The sequence below is a fragment of the Rhinoderma darwinii genome, chromosome 9 (genome assembly GCF_050947455.1).
Source record: "Rhinoderma darwinii isolate aRhiDar2 chromosome 9, aRhiDar2.hap1, whole genome shotgun sequence".
In the NCBI taxonomy this organism is placed as follows: domain Eukaryota; kingdom Metazoa; phylum Chordata; class Amphibia; order Anura; family Rhinodermatidae; genus Rhinoderma; species Rhinoderma darwinii.
In genome coordinates this window covers 73,325,548-73,341,803 of record NC_134695.1, presented here as the reverse complement: position 1 = coordinate 73,341,803, position 16,256 = coordinate 73,325,548, and the positions used below count along the sequence as shown (strand labels likewise).

General features: G+C 44.7%; 1 long non-coding RNA gene across 3 annotated transcripts in view; it reads left to right on the top strand.

Moving 5' to 3' along the window:
• The window catches only part of LOC142661000 (uncharacterized), a 318,273-nt gene that overhangs the window by 199,852 nt on the left and 102,165 nt on the right, over positions 1–16,256 (top strand). The window contains exon 6 of one of the 3 annotated variants that reach the window (XR_012850607.1): positions 10,255–10,513. The exons of the other annotated variants lie outside the window; for them this stretch is intronic. This is a non-coding gene — a long non-coding RNA (uncharacterized LOC142661000). Of the gene's footprint in view, positions 1–10,254; positions 10,514–16,256 lie in introns of those variants that run through there. 3 annotated transcript variants of the gene reach the window in all.

The window sequence follows — 16,256 nt, the reverse complement described above, 5'->3', positions numbered from 1 at the left end:
ACACAGAAGTCTGGAGCTGGAGGCTCTCACCCCGCCGCACGTGACTTCTTGAGGTGCGTCTAAGCATCTGCACCGCAGGAGGAGACTTTTAATGCAGCAAGAAGATTATTTGTATGTTGGGCCCCGCAGTGACTGCAGATTGATTCTGGGAGAGGGAACGTTACATTGTACAGGTCACGGATTCTTCTCTTTAACAATGTTTCCTTTTGTTGAAATCTCATATTTAACTTCAATCCTAAATCCGGGTCTATGAGGAGTTGGATGATGTGCGGCGTTATATTAGAATTTCCTGGTGCTCGAGAGACGGCGACTTGACTATTGAGGACATGTAGGAGACGCAGATTATTCCGCCATATGTTCTATCACTCATTTACAGAATCTGCAGAGTCAGAGGTGTAACCTGAAGCCCTTGGGGCCTGGGGTAGAATCGAAATCTATAGGGCCAAGTTCTTACCCCGACCACTGCACCCCTATAGTCGCATTACTGGACAAGATAAAAAAAAAATTCTAGGTTCGTGCTACACGTTCGACATGATTCAACGCCTATGAAAATGAATACTAAATGCGGGTTCACCCATTTGCTTTGAGATGTTTTGAAGTTATTGAACTTTATATTACAATATTTGGAGCTTTTCCTAATATACTTGATAAGGCTCCAGTCCTCAACTTCTTTACTACTGGACATTGTTCCCCCACACTCATATTTATATTAAAAAAAAAGAAATCTCTGCTGCCTGTTGTTACCACTAGGGGCAATCTTTATAAAGCTGTATAGAGTTCCTACTGACCTAAACTAAAGCTGTAAGGAGTTCGCCCTCTAGTGGTGACAACAAGCCGAAGGGATCTTTACATGTTCTTTATGATCTGCGTATGCTCCGTATACTGCATTAATCTAAACTATAACAGCCAATGAAGGCTGGAAGCTCCATGATGCAAAATCTGTACCAGAGCACCCCCGGCTGTAAGGTGCAATTACTTTACACTATTAGAGTATGTTCACATGATGTGTTTTCAGACGTAATTAGGGCCGTTTACGCCTCGAATTACGCCTGAAAAAAGGGCACCATTACACCTCCAACGATCTGCCCACTGTTTGCAAAGGGATTTACGGTGTTCTGTTCCCACGAGGCGTCATTTTACGCGTCGTTTTCAAAATACGGCGCGTAAAAAGACGCTGCGTAAAAAGAAGTGCAGGTAATTTCTTGGGAAGTTTTTGGAGCCGTTTTTCATTGACTTAATTGAAAAACCGCTCCAAAAACGGCCGTGAAAAACGCGAGTTGCTACAAAAACGTCTGAAAATCAGGAGCAGTTTTCTCTCCGTATTTTCAGACATATTTTGCTAAGCCATGTGAACGTACCCTTATGACGATACACCTGATTTACTTTTAGTCCTCAGCACTGCCCAAATATAGAACAGATGGCCCTTATGTACATTGGACTTCCTAAGGCATTGGGCTCATAGCAGTAACTACCTTGTAAATAGCACATAAAAGTTTCCTACATGACAACTGCTTCACTTAATACTTTAGTTTCCATCATGACGTTTCTCAAATTTCCTCTTCTCCTTCACCTACATAAAGTGTTACCCACTTCAATACATGTAGATAGAGAATTTAGAATGACTCACATTTGTACAAGGTTCAAAATGAGAAAAAAAGGAATGAAAAGTTGACAGCTCGGAGCTCAGTTGCCAGAGAAACTGGTTACATTTGCAAATGTAATTTTTAAGAAAACACAGCGGCTCCGATATAAGTTCTGTACTTGTCAAGCAGCAGACGAAAGGTATGAGAACATCTCAAGGGTTAGGTTAGACAGTACCAGGGTAAGGAATAGGTAGGGCTGCCAGTGGCGGATCCATCAGTAAGCCGTCTACCACCTGTAGATACTGGCAGTCCTCTGCCCCCTGGTTCATCAGGATCAATATATTCCCACAGCAGAAGATACAGGTATTTCGGTAATACCAATATGTTACAATACCAAATGCTGCCCAAAAGGCAGGCACAGAGCAATTGGAGACCTAATCCCTTTACTTGAGATGAGAAAGAGAGAAAAACTCAGAAAAAGGAGCTGTAATGTGTTCAAAAAATAATAAAGTACCAAAATCATACCGCCATACAGTGCCCATATAATACGATCATGCAGTGCACAAAGAATACCACCATACAGTGCCCATATAATACTATCATGCAGTGCACAAAGAATACCACCATACAGTGCCCATATAATACTGTCAGGCAGTGCACAAAGAATATCGCCATACAGTGTCCATATAATACTGTCATGCAGTGCACAAAGAATACCACCATACAATGCCCATATAATACTGTCATGCAGTGCACAAAGAATACCGCCATACAGTGCCCATATAATACTGTCATGCAGTGCACAAAGAATATCGCCATACAGTGTCCATATAATACTGTCATGCAGTGCACAAAGAATACCACCATACAGTGCCCATATAATACTATCATGCAGTGCACAAAGAATACCGCCATACAGTGCCCATATAATACTGTCAGGCAGTGCACAAAGAATATCGCCATACAGTGTCCATATAATACTGTCATGCAGTGCACAAAGAATACCACCATACAATGCCCATATAATACTGTCATGCAGTGCACAAAGAATACCGCCATACAGTGCCCATATAATACTGTCATGCAGTGCACAAAGAATATCGTCATACATGCCACAAATAATCCAGCATCCAAATAGCAAATATAACACTGCTATACAGTCTAAATATTAACATTATACAATACCCAAATAATACCACTATGCAGTGCCCAAGTAATTACCTCTTTAAAGTGCCAATATAATACTGATAATCAAAGCCTAAATAATACCTCCACATAGTAGCCAGATAAGTCATATGGTGCCCAAGTTACTGCTTTTACAGCAACCAAATAATACTACTATACAGTGCCCAAGTAATACTGCCATACAGTACAAAAATAATAACCATTATACAGTGGTAAAATAATACCGCTATTCAGAGCCCAAATAATACCACCATACACTACCCAAATAATACCACCATACAGTGCCCAAGTAATACTGCCATACAGTACAAAATAATAACCACTATAAAGTGTTAAAATGATACTGCTATTCAGAGCCCAAATAATACCACTATTTAGTAGCTAAATAACACTACTATAGAGTGTTCAAGTAATGCCATACAGTACCAGAATAATAACCAATAAAAACAAAGCATTTCAGTTCTATAATAAGAGCTTTGTCAGAAAAAAGTCTGAATGTGATGGGTCTGGGCCCCAACCCTGTCTGTACAAGAGGCCCCAAGATGGCGGAAGCTAAATCTCTCAATTTACAGCTATTATACCCCAGATCTGCTAAAAATGGACACTCACATTATTGTCATCGACACATATAAATGTAGCATTAAGTCAATCCTCCTGAAATTCATGCCCATGATGCTTTCCAGCAACCAAGCGCCATTCTCCAGTTTCTCCTAATATGAAGGTTTTTTACCCGGTCTTGGGGATCTGATCTCTTTTTCATTTATTTGCCATCGGTGGAGTATTTATAGGCATTTAAATCCATGGGACAGTTTTAAGATCCTCCCAGAAACACCCACAAAACCTCTATTCTCTGGCATATTTGCATAAGTGTTACACCACTGGTGGTGCTCAGGACCGCAATACCAGGCAATCGCTATCACATGGGTGAAGCACGCGTCAACACTGACGGAAAACAAAGGGCACACATAACTCACCAGTGGATGAGCGTAACCGAATACTGAAGGTAGTAGAAGATGGAGACTATTCATAAACAGAGTGGATGGAAGATGAACAGCATGCAAGCAGTCAACAGATGAGTAGACAGTGGACAAGAATTTACAGCACTCACTGAGCCTATCTGAAAACTATCCCACAGCAGGGTAAAACAGCTTGGCAGCAGACCAAATGCACAGGAAAGGCAAACAAACCAGTGGAACTACTGATCAAAAAACAAAAGCTAGATCTCTCAGAGGACCAACAGGTCCCACAGTACAAACAAACACATAGACAAGAACAAAGTCACCTACTCTAATCTGGAAAGAGTTTAGCAAATGCCAGAAACCGTATAACTAGTATCTGAGTTACCCAGGCCTGAAATATATATATATATATGACCAAGAAAAGTAATCCGCCCTAATTAACCAGGCAAAGCTAAATGATGACCAAATCCAGACTCAGACAAAAGACATTGCCTAGCAACACCCAAACACAAAGATAACAGAAATCATTGATTAGCAGCAGTCCTGCTCCTTTGAGGTCCGTTTCAAGGGACAATCCTGAGATAAATGGGACATTTTGGAGATATGTCTATAGGGTGTGCAGAGGTTGCAGTCATACCAGGGACCTGGGGGGCAGGTGGCCCTAAGGGCTTTGTGCACCATTGGACAACAACATTACTCTAGAAGAACAGTGCTATCATAAAAGCATCTTTTAGGTTGCTTTTTTAGGGGGGGGGGGCCTGGTACAGATTTTGAATTGGGGCCCAAGAGACATTTTGGGAAATTGACAACCTCTGGGCCAATTTACTGCTCAGACTAGAGGTTGTCCCTTTTTTAACCCGTGGGGAGGACGTGAAGGACCTGATTATTAAGTGGGATGTCACTTTAAGATTCTAAAGAAGATGAACCTATGGAACAGTGAGTCTCTACTTATTATGGAAGGTCAGCTGACCCGGACTTAAAATAGAAACATGGTGGATTGTGATTGACAAGTAACGGAAAAAAGTTTGTCGGCCTTTGCCAAGTTCTTCAGTCTAGCAGAAAGACGATCAATCTCCGGACGCCGCTCTGTCAACGGTCAGAATTAAAACAGAAGAGAATCAAGGAAAAAATGTTTTTGTCTTTTTGTCAAACACAGATAAAGGTCAGGACAGAATTCTCCTCCTGCGGCCGTTTCCCCTCACGGGCCGCGATGCTTTCCCCGGATAAATCCGCGTCTTCATTTTAAAAGGTTACATTTAATTAGAATGGATTGTTACTGGTTCCACGCACCGCGCTCTACAAGCGTTCAATTAGCTCCGTAGGATGTCAGAAATGTGAGTGTTTAAAAATATATCTTCCCTTTTACTCGCCGTTTCCCGGCTCTTTCATGTCTCCAAATCTGAAGTTTAAATTATAGTTTGGCAGCCGCTTCCGCGAATGGAAATGATGAGACATTTAATATTCTGACACATGGAAGAGGTTTCGCTATTTCGCTGCACTAAGCTGTCAATAATGTTTTGACTTCAAGCCCATAACAAATGTAGGACGTGACAGAAACACTTGTCCGTAAAACTCCCGCCCACCCAAAGGGGCCGTTTTATACAATCACTTCATTACGCCATGGGGGGAAAAAAAAAAAGAGAACAGAACACTCGAGAAGGAAATGAAAAACATATATATGGGGTCATGTATCCAAAGTATCATTGCTATATCCCACCAAGTCACTTTCACAGGGGGTACAGGAAGATGAGATATGAGGTGCTGTTCAGTACACTGACCCCGCCCCCTCGACCCCCTCGTGTCTAAATACAAGATAAAGCAGATTGTTTTACACCCCTGGGACTCCGCACCCAAGGCACCTAACCCTAACGTGCCTGTTAGTCCCCCCACCCCCCTAACTATATCCTGTTCATAGGAAGAAAATCTCCAGTGACCATGTTTTTCCTTTGGCTTTAACTCTCTATACTAAATGTGGCCCTAGGGTTCAGGGCCATAAGGCATCATAAAAAGAGATGCCTGGTTCTTGACCCTGACACTATCCTTATCCTTTGATACTGGTTGCACCCAAAAACAAAATATTCAGATAGACATTTTCAAAGTGACTCTCCACCTCTTTATCATCATGTCTTCTTGGGATTCATCATTCCTTCATATATCTTTATAGTGGTCGGAGATCCATTTGTCTGATACAGAACTCCAAATCTCCTGCATAGAGATAAATGTTAAAAATCAAGCTGTCCGTAGCCACCACTAGGTGGAGCACTTTGCATAGATTTTATACAATGAACTCAATGATAACACACACTGCAGGGAGCTCCCCCTTGTGGTGGCTGCATGTAGCAGAATGTTATCATGTAACTATGACTGTGCAGGGGATTTGGAGCTGTGAGTAGTGACCACTATAAAGATATATTGGGTAAATAATCAGCAGAAAATGTTGGACCAATTTATATGACATAGCAAAATGGTGTTCAGGAGAATTTCACGATTTATAATGTCTGACCTGTCATAGAGAAATTCAGGAAGATAAGATGGGGGGGGGGGGTGAGCTAGAGGTCAATCATGTTCTGGAATGAGGGACCCATGACCATGGAGCTCAGTGATGCACCACAACCCCTTAGGCTCAGGTTGGCACCACTCCTCTTCACCATGGGTAACATGAACCTGCACAAACCATCAGATCTCTACAAGCAGTGCAACAAACATACCAAGAGACGACCTATCACAGGTCATATATATCATTGGTCATGTATCACAGGTCAGAGGTCATGTATCACGGATCACAGGTCATGTATCATGGGTGTCACGGCTATGGGGTATGTGGACCCACTAGGCCGCTCTGCCGTAGCGGATTATCAGCTGGCCAAACAACAGTCAATGATAGTCTTTAGGACAAGATTACCTGAGTAGAAGATTTGGCAGACACTTGGTGTAGCAGACACTTGGCATGGCAGACACTTGGCACAGATGACACTTGCACAGATGATGAACTCGACTCCGACACTATACTTCGCACTGGAACAAAAGCAAATACTGGATATGGGATACAGGATAAAACTAAGGGACCATTTGCAATAACAAACATGGGCAGACACAACAATGCTCAGGCAAGGAGGAAAAGGACAGGGTCCTGTTTATAATCCAGGGGGGGTTGGATAGGATAGGATAGGGTCCTTTTCTATCCCTAGGCAGGACAGTGGAGCAGAGCGGCCCCGTGTGCTGGCGTCTCTGAGGAGGGAGATGCTGGCTGGAGTTCATCGGTCTGTGTTTGCGACCGCTGGAGGGTAAGAGACGCCGGCGGTCCACGACCGTGGCTATTACAACGGGTCATATATCACAGGTCAAGTATCATTGGTCATGTATCACAGGTCATGTTTATTGGTTACTAGCTTTTATATCCGGCGTTGCTCGGGGGGTTGACTTACGGTATGGATAGAGTAAAAGCTCACTATTTAAATACCTCTCAGTATGAATTTAATTGCTACCTCTCGATATGCTAGAGAGTGTAAATAATGTTATTGGAAGCATAAAAGAAATGAAATGAAGCAATATATTCATTACAGATTTAGGCCTCATGCACACGAACTTAAAAATGTCCATAATCACGGGCCGTAATCACGAGCCCATAGACTTCTATTGGCCACGGGTACCTCCCCGTATGCTTACGGGAAGACGCCCGGGCCGTTGAAAAATATAGAACATGTCCTATTTCAGGCCGTAATTACGGCACGAGCAGGCCCATAGAAGGCTTCATGCCCACTTCAGTCTTTTCCTATAGGGTGCTAGCCGTTTTTCAGACGGCTAGCACCCTGACCCATTCATTTCAATGGGGCCATGCACACTTCAGTTTTTTTTGACGGTCCTGTTGCTCCGTTCCGACAAAAGTAGAGCATGTCCTACTTTGGTCCGAGATTCCGTGACCGTGTGGCCCATACAAGTCAATGGGGTCGTCAAAAAAACTGAAGGCACACGGAAGGCATCCGTGTGCCGTCCTTGTGTGACGGAGCCGTTGCCTAGCAACGGCCGGGCGGGCACAGGTACACATACAGACAGATACTGCACTGCAGTAATCGGCAGCCCCTTCTCTCTGTCAGCACTGATAGAGAGAAGAGGCTGCTGATCAGTGCTGGAACGCAGCGATACTAAGAAAAATAAGTTCATACGTACCCCGGCCATTGTCTTGGTGACTCGTCCCTCTTCTGACATCCAGTCCGACCTCCCTGGATGACGCGGCAGCCCATGTGACCGCTGCAGCCTGTGATTGGCTGCACATGGTCTGAAACGTCATCTCAGGAGGCCGGACTTGAGGAAGGAGCAGGCAAGCTGGGAGTTCTGGGTAAGTAGTAACTTTTTTTTTTGTTGCAGGTTTTTTGTAATGAACCATTAATCTATATTGTGAGCGCCGCGCATGGTATTCCCTGTCCAGCGGTCGTCTCTGTCCAGGGTACTGAAAGAGTTAAAGGGCTGCACTGATCAGCAGTAACTCTTTCAGCACCCTGGACAGTGACTACCGCTGGATAGGGAATACCATGCGCGGCACTCACAATATCGTGTGCATAGTGTCAACGGGTTGCAGTTTCCTCTCGGAAACTGAAACACGGAAGTGTACACTGAGTACACACGGGAAGCACACGGTTCCAATCATGGACACACAGATCCGTGAAAAACAGTCCTGAAAACGGTGATGGAAGTGTGCATGAGGCCTTTAAGTCCATGGGGCTCCGGTAATTACGGGAGCGTTGCTAGGCGACGTCAGGGGATAGTCACTGTCCAGGGTGCTGAAAGAGTCAACTGATCGGCAGTAACTTTTTCAGCACCCGGGACAGTGACTACCGCTGGAGTTAAAAGAATTAAAAGTTAACTTACCCAGAACTTTTGCTTCTTTCTCCAGTCCGGTCTCCCAGGATGACGTTTCATCCCATGTGACTGCTGCAGCCAATCACAGGCCAATCACAGGCTGCAGCGGTCACATGGGCTGCTTTTAAACCAATGAAAAATCGGGCTTCAAACAAACTTTCAAACATATATATTAGATGTATCACTGGTCATGTCTCATGGGTCATGTATTACGAGCCATGTGTCATTAGTTATGTCTCGTGGGTCATGTATCATTGGTGATATTTCACTGGACAGGTCATCACGTATCGTTGGTCTTGTATCATGGGTCACAGTCATGGAATGGGTGGTTGGGGTGAACATCCACTAAGTCTTCTGTCCTGGGATGGGGGCGTGGTGGCCTGAACCAGCGCTGGGTGGAGACGCCATCTTGATTTTTTACATGTGACCCTTGAGCTTGTCCTAAATATCTCACCCTGTGAATAGAAGGAGCAGGTTCTTCTATTTGCATATTATTATTATTGTCAGTTTACCATGGAAACGGCGCGCTGGATCCTGACAAACGCTGCGACTAATTGCCGGTTCTCACCACTTCACAAAAGGTACTTAGCAGCTCTGTGTGTCAGCCCCGTATGATGCGCGGCTGTGTGATGCCGCCATCATTATGACACTCTGTTTGTATGTTTGTAAACAGAAAAGCACGTAGTGCTTTTCTGTTTGCAATCATAGTTTGCCTGCTGTTGCGCGAATCACACACGTCCCACGGAGGAGCCTCTGTGGGACATGCGTGATTTTCACGTACCCATTGACTTCAATGGGTGCGTGATGTGCGAAAAACGCAGAAATATAGGACCTGTCATAAATTTTACGCAGCGGACTCACGCGCAAAAATCACTGACTGTCTGCACTGCCCCGTAGAGTAATATAGGTCCGTGCGACACGCGTGAAAAGCACGCGCGTTGCACGGACGTATTACACATTTGTGTAAATCCACTCTTACAGAGTTACAGTCATATTGTTACATAGTTACTGTAACGTCTATGGCTGCGGACCGTTGTTCTGACTTACCCTCTGACGGCCGCGGCCATGGACAAGTGAGTTCTCGGCGGCATCTCCCTCCTGAGAGATGCCGGCACTCACTTCCTGGTTCAGAGACTGTCTCCCGCAGGGCGCGCGCACGGCCTTAAAGGGCCAGTGCGCACACAGTTGCAGAATATCTGCAATTAGCCCAGAATGCTGCTGGACTATAAAAGGGGCTCTGCCCTCTTGATCATTGCCTGAGCGTTGTTGTGTTACCTAAAGTTTGTCTTTGCAAATGGTCTCCTAGTTTTTTCCAGTTCCCAGTGTTACCCGTTCCTGCTGCCTGGTATCCTCCGCTGCATCTAGTGTGTCGCATCCCGCCGGGTGTCTGTCTACTATCGGAGCATCAGCTCAGCCTGAATCCATTGCTATTGTCTACATTGCCTCAGGTACACTTTCTGGACTATAGACATTTCATTGTACCTGTTTGGCCAGCTGCTATCCTGCTACGCGGTACGGCCCAGCGGGTCCACACCCCGCGCCGTGACAGTTACATAGTTACATAGTTCGTACGGTTGAAAAAAGACACATGTCCATCAAGTTCAACCAAGGGATGGGAAAATGGAAGGGAAACATTTCTACACATTGGAGCTAATATTTTTTTGTTCTAGGAAATGATCTCGGCCTTTTTTGCAGCATCTCCTGTCCCTGCTGTGATGGCTCCTGCGGTGGCTCCTGTCCCTGCTGTGATGGCTCCTGCGGTGTCTCCTGTCCCTGCTGTGACAGCTCCTGCGGTGTCTCCTGTCCCTGCTGTGACGGCTCCTGTGGTAGGCTATTCCATAGATTCTCACAGTAAAGAAGACTTGTCGCCTCTGCAGGTTGAACCTTTTTTTCTCCAGACGGAGGGAGTGCCCCCTTGTTATTTGAGGGGGTTTTACAAGGAACAGGATTTCACCATATTTTTTGTATGTGCCATTCATATATTTATATAAGTTAATCATGTCCCCCCTTAGTCGTCTTTTTTCAAGGCTAAATAGGTTTAATTCTTTTAATCTTTCCTCATAACTTAGATTCTCCGCACCCCTTATTAGCTTCGTTGCTCTTCTTTGTATTTTTTCCAACTCCAGGGCATCCTTTCTATGAACTGGAGCCCAGAACTGAACTGCATATTCTAGATGAGGCCTCACTAATGCTTTGTAAAGTGGTAATATTACATCCCTGTCCAGCGAGTACATGCCTCTTTTAATACACGACAATATCTTGCTGGCCTTTGAAGCAGCTGATTGACATTGTGCTGTTCTCAAAAAGTGACTCCCCCAGTGTAGCTCCCCCTAGGACATATGATGCTGCAGGTTGTTGGTACCCAGATGCATAACTTTACATTTATCTACATTAAAATTCGTCTGCCAATTAGATGCCCAAACACTCAGTGCGTTGAAATCCACTTGTAATTTACGAACATCCTCCATAGACTGAACAATACTACATAGCTCGGTGTCATCTGCACAAATAGAAAGTACTGTTCCGCTCCAGTAGACAGATAACGCTCATCCTGAAGTTCCTTAAATAATTACCTGGAGGTGAAATGTTTCGTTTCAGGTCGTTAATCAGGATAATACATTAATTATTAAGAGTTTCACGTTGACTAATCACAATAGCTCGGCGTCAGTCGGGGCGCAGCGGGCGGCACATTCTATTGTGGAGACAGCAGGTGGATTTTAAATTGATCGAGATAAGTGGATTTTCAGAAAATAATGAGGATATTTTAAGAATTCTTCTCTTATAAATTAATTTGGACTTTAACAGGTGAATTGAACTGCAACACACGGGCCGAGAGCTGCAGCTTTAAATAGGAAACTCCCCCTGCCCCAGGGCTCAGGAGGGGAAGGGGGTCCCCTGGGCATACATCAGTGGGCACCGGTGCCAGCTGTTACATTGTATAGTGGGGATTTTATGTTTTGTTGTCTATGGAGCAGCACATTCTGCAGCCCTGACTCTAGTATGGGAAGAAAAGCCGGGTCATGGCTGCTACAACGTACCAAACCCTGACAGAAGTCTCCACCAAGGGTTAGTGGGGCTGTGTAGGGCCCCCATAGGGCCCCTTTGACCCGGCGTATGCTGAGTGTCCTTTTGGTATACGCCAGGAGTCGGACACCTCTATTCTGAATAGCACATGGTAGGTGGGGGCCCTACTGATACCGATTTTGCACTGGGGCCTCGGACGTTTCTGTTACGCCTCTGGAGATGTCCTTGGTACCACCGGAAGATACTGACGTCTATGGAAAGTGACTATAATGCAATGAAATGCACATTGACGACACACGGAGTCTCCACAGGAGCCACAAGCAGCAGCTTCATATCTTGGCTACTAAAGCCTGGAATAAGGGATCGGGCCGGAGCGCTGCGGCGTTGTAACGTGAATGCGTTTGTGAGATTATCGTAAGCGATATGATGCCCTGGAGCCCTGGCCTACGGCTTTGTGCACATCGCGTTTTTGCCCTACATGTATCATTAGCGCGTCAGACTGGTTTACGTCGGTATAACTTTTTTTTGGGGAGGATAGAAAAGTGCAGTAGACGACGCTATTCCATCCCGAGGGATCCTGCGAAAAAACGTATAGCGATCTGTGTACGTTTTTTTAACATGTGGGCCTATAGGTGACGTATGCCACTGCATGGTATACGTCACGGGTATATATCTAACGTATATGTCATGGACTTTTCAATATCCTTTCATGACATATACGTTAAACGGATACCATTATAGTCTATGGGCAACTTATGCGTTAAACGGGTGCCTAATCGTGACATCCATCGCCCATAGACTATAATGGTATCCGTTTAACGTATACAGTGGAGGAAATAAGTATGTGATCCCTTGCTGATGTTGTAAGTTTGCCCGCTGTCAAAGACATGAACAGTCTAGAATTTTTAGGCTAGGTTAATTTTACCAGTGAGAGATAGATTATATAAAAAAACAACAGAAAATCACATTGTCAAAATGATATATATTTATTTGCATTGTGCACAGAGAAATAAGTATGTGACCCCCGACCAACCATTAAGAGTTCAGCCTCCTCCAGACCAGTTACTGCTCCAAATCAACTTGGTGCCTGCATTATAGACAGCTCTTACATGGTCACCTGTATAAAAGACTCCTGTCCACAGACTCAATGAATCAGTCTGACTCTAACCTCTACAACATGGGCAAGACCAAAGAGCTTTCTAAGGATGTCAGGGACAAGATCATAGACCTGCACAAGGCTGGAATGGGCTACAAGACCATAAGTAAGACGCTGGGTGAGAAGGAGACAACTGTTGGTGCAATAGTAAGAAAATGGAAGACATACAAAATGACTGTCAATCGACATCGATCTGGGACTCCATGCAAAATCTCACCTCGTGGGGTATCCTTGATCCTGAGGAAGGTGAGAGCTCAGCCGAAAACTACACGGGGGGAACTTGTTAATGATCTCAAGGCAGCTGGGACCACAGTCACCAAGAAAACCATTGGTAACACATTACGCCGTAATGGATCAAAATCCTGCAGTGCCCGCAAGGTCCCCCTGCTCAAGAAGGCACATGTACAGGCCCGTCTGAAGTTTGCAAATGAACATCTGGATGATTCTGAGAGTGATTGGGAGATGGTGCTGTGGTCAGATGAGACTAAAATTGAGCTCTTTGGCATTAACTCAACTCGCCGTGTTTGGAGGAAAAGAAATGCTGCCTATGACCCAAAGAACACCGTCCCCACTGTCAAGCATGGAGGTGGAAACATTATGTTTTGGGGGTGTTTCTCTGCTAAGGGCACAGGACTACTTCACCGCATCAATGGGAGAATGGATGGAGCCATGTACCGTCAAATCCTGAGTGACAACCTCCTTCCCTCCACCAGGACATTAAAAATGGCTCGTGGCTGGGTCTTCCAGCACGACAATGACCCGAAACATACAGCCAAGGCAACAAAGGAGTGGCTCAAAAAGAAGCACATTAAGGTCATGGAGTGGCCTAGCCAGTCTCCAGACCTTAATCCCATCGAAAACTTATGGAGGGAGCTGAAGATCCGAGTTGCCAAGCGACAGCCTCGAAATCTTAATGATTCACAGATGATCTGCAAAGAGGAGTGGGCCAAAACTCCATCTAACATGTGTGCAAACCTCATCATCAACTACAAAAAAACGTCTGACTGCTGTGCTTGCCAACAAGGGTTTTGCCACCAAGTATTAAGTCTTGTTTGCCAAAGGGATCAAATACTTATTTCTCTGTGTACAATGCAAATAAATATATATAATTTTGACTATGTGATTTTCTGTTTTTTTTTTTTATATATAATCTATCTCTCACTGGTAAAATTAACCTAGCCTAAAAATTCTAGACTGTTCATGTCTTTGACAGTGGGCAAACTTACAAAATCAGCAAGGGATCAAATACTTATTTCCTTCACTGTATGTCATGAACAGGGTCATAAGAGTTCATGACGTATACATTTAACGTACACAGTAAACTATGGTGATGGGTACCACTGTTATACGTCTTCACAGCCGACGTTTAACATATATGTTGTGAGTTTTTCCGATGTATTCGTTAAAACGTTGGCCAAAAAGGTGACGCGCGCAGAGCCTAATAAACACTAAAGGAGACACATGAGTACATTTCCAGCACTGCAGAACTACTGAGATCTATGGGGAGTGACGACCACGTAATGCACAGTAGATTGGGGACTTATTATTAAAGGGTATTTCCACATTTGCAACTATTTTTTTCTTTGCCACAATGCATCTAAAATAAAAAACTAAACAATAATCCTGATTCTAAAATTTCCTCCCATATTGGGTATACACCTCCTGTGTATATCTATGTGTTTCCATGGTTACAGACTACAAACGAACCCTGTGTATAGTCAGATTCAGCAGTCGTGTGTTACTCCCCGGCTTCATTCTGACCTCCTCCTGAGCACTGTAGAGGTCCCTGTGGTCAGAGCACATTGGTATCATTCACATACAGCAGGTTATATATTTCTGATGAGATGTCTGAGCTGCATTTTCTCCCAGAAGTCCCAGCGCGCGCATCCATATAAGGCTTATTCAGACGAACGTGATATACGTCCGTGCAATGCGCGTGATTTTCACGCACCTCGCACGGACCTATGTTAGTCAATGGGGCCGTTCAGACAATCCGTGATTTTCACGCATCGTGTGTCCGCTGCGTAAAACTCACGACATGTCCTATATTTCTGCGTTTCTCGCACATCACGCACCCATTGAAGTCAATGGGTGCGTGAAAATCACGCACAGCACACGGAAGCACTTCTGTGTCACGCGTGTGATTCGCGCAACAGCAGTAACACTATGAATGAAAACACCACGTGCAAACATACAAACGGAGTGTCATAATGATGGCGGCTGCGTGAAAATCAGGCAGCCACGCATCATATGATCATGACACACGGAGCTGTCAAGTGCCATTTGCACACGCAAAACGCTGCGTTTTTTGCGCGCGCAAAACGCACACGCTCGTGTGAATCCGGCCTAAGTGTGAGAGAGGGTAGAGGGAGCAGAGACAGGCACACAGGCTAGATCACCAAAAGAGAGGAGTGGGGGAGAGGGAGCAGCTTTACAGAGAACACACACTGAACTCTGAACCTGCAGCGCTACAAGCAGCATGTCCAAGAAATGAGCCAAAAACATGCAGCATGTCCAAGAAATCCGCCAATAACATGCAGCATGACCAAGAAATCAGCCAATCGCAACCTGAGGCAGAAAGTCCCATGACAAAAAAAACCGAATGACTTAAAGGCTATGTACACCTCTGAAAACACTTTTTTTTAAAAAAAATAATACAGTGTATCATTGTGTTTAATGCAACGTTGTAATTCATTTTTATTAAAAATAATTTTTATTTATTTCAGATACAGCTGCTTTGTACCCTGTATATATCTAGTGCTGACACCTGTATCCGTCAGATCAGCGGGACTGACAGGTTCACTCACAGTGGATGTCCCTGACACGCAGGATCCACCTGTAATCGATCACATCAATGGATAAGGCCACACGGATCCGCCCTGACACGGTCACGACACGGCCATCAACCGCGCCAGCACCATATTTGGCGCGGCTGTCCAATACCCTGTAAATGGCCGCGCGTTATTGCAGGTAAAACGGCCCTTTACCTGCAAAATCGTGCGGACATAAAGGGTTTATTATTTGCCGCACGATTTTGCAGATCAAGGGACGTTTTACCCGCATTAACGCGCGGCCATTAACGGTATTTGACAGTCACACCGAACATGGTGTCGGCGCGGTTGTTGGCTGCATTGCGACCGTGTCAGGGCCGCTCCATGAGACCTTACCCTTACTTATGAACTGTCAGAGACACGCAGGACCCGCTGTCACTGAACCCGTCAGCGCCCGATACAGCTGCTCTATACACAGGATACAAAGCAGCTGTATCTCACAAAGTAAAAATAATCATTAATAAAAAGTAATTAGAAAGTTGCACCAATCACACGGATACATTGTTTTATATATATATATAGCTTTCAAAGTTGTAAATAGTCGTGCGGTTTGTCACGTTTTTGGCGCTGATAGACGTGTCAGGACGCAGAACATTTCGGAGTTTTTATTTGCAGGGCGATCGTTTCACTAAATTAATCAGAGAAGGAAAAGTCTTGAAGA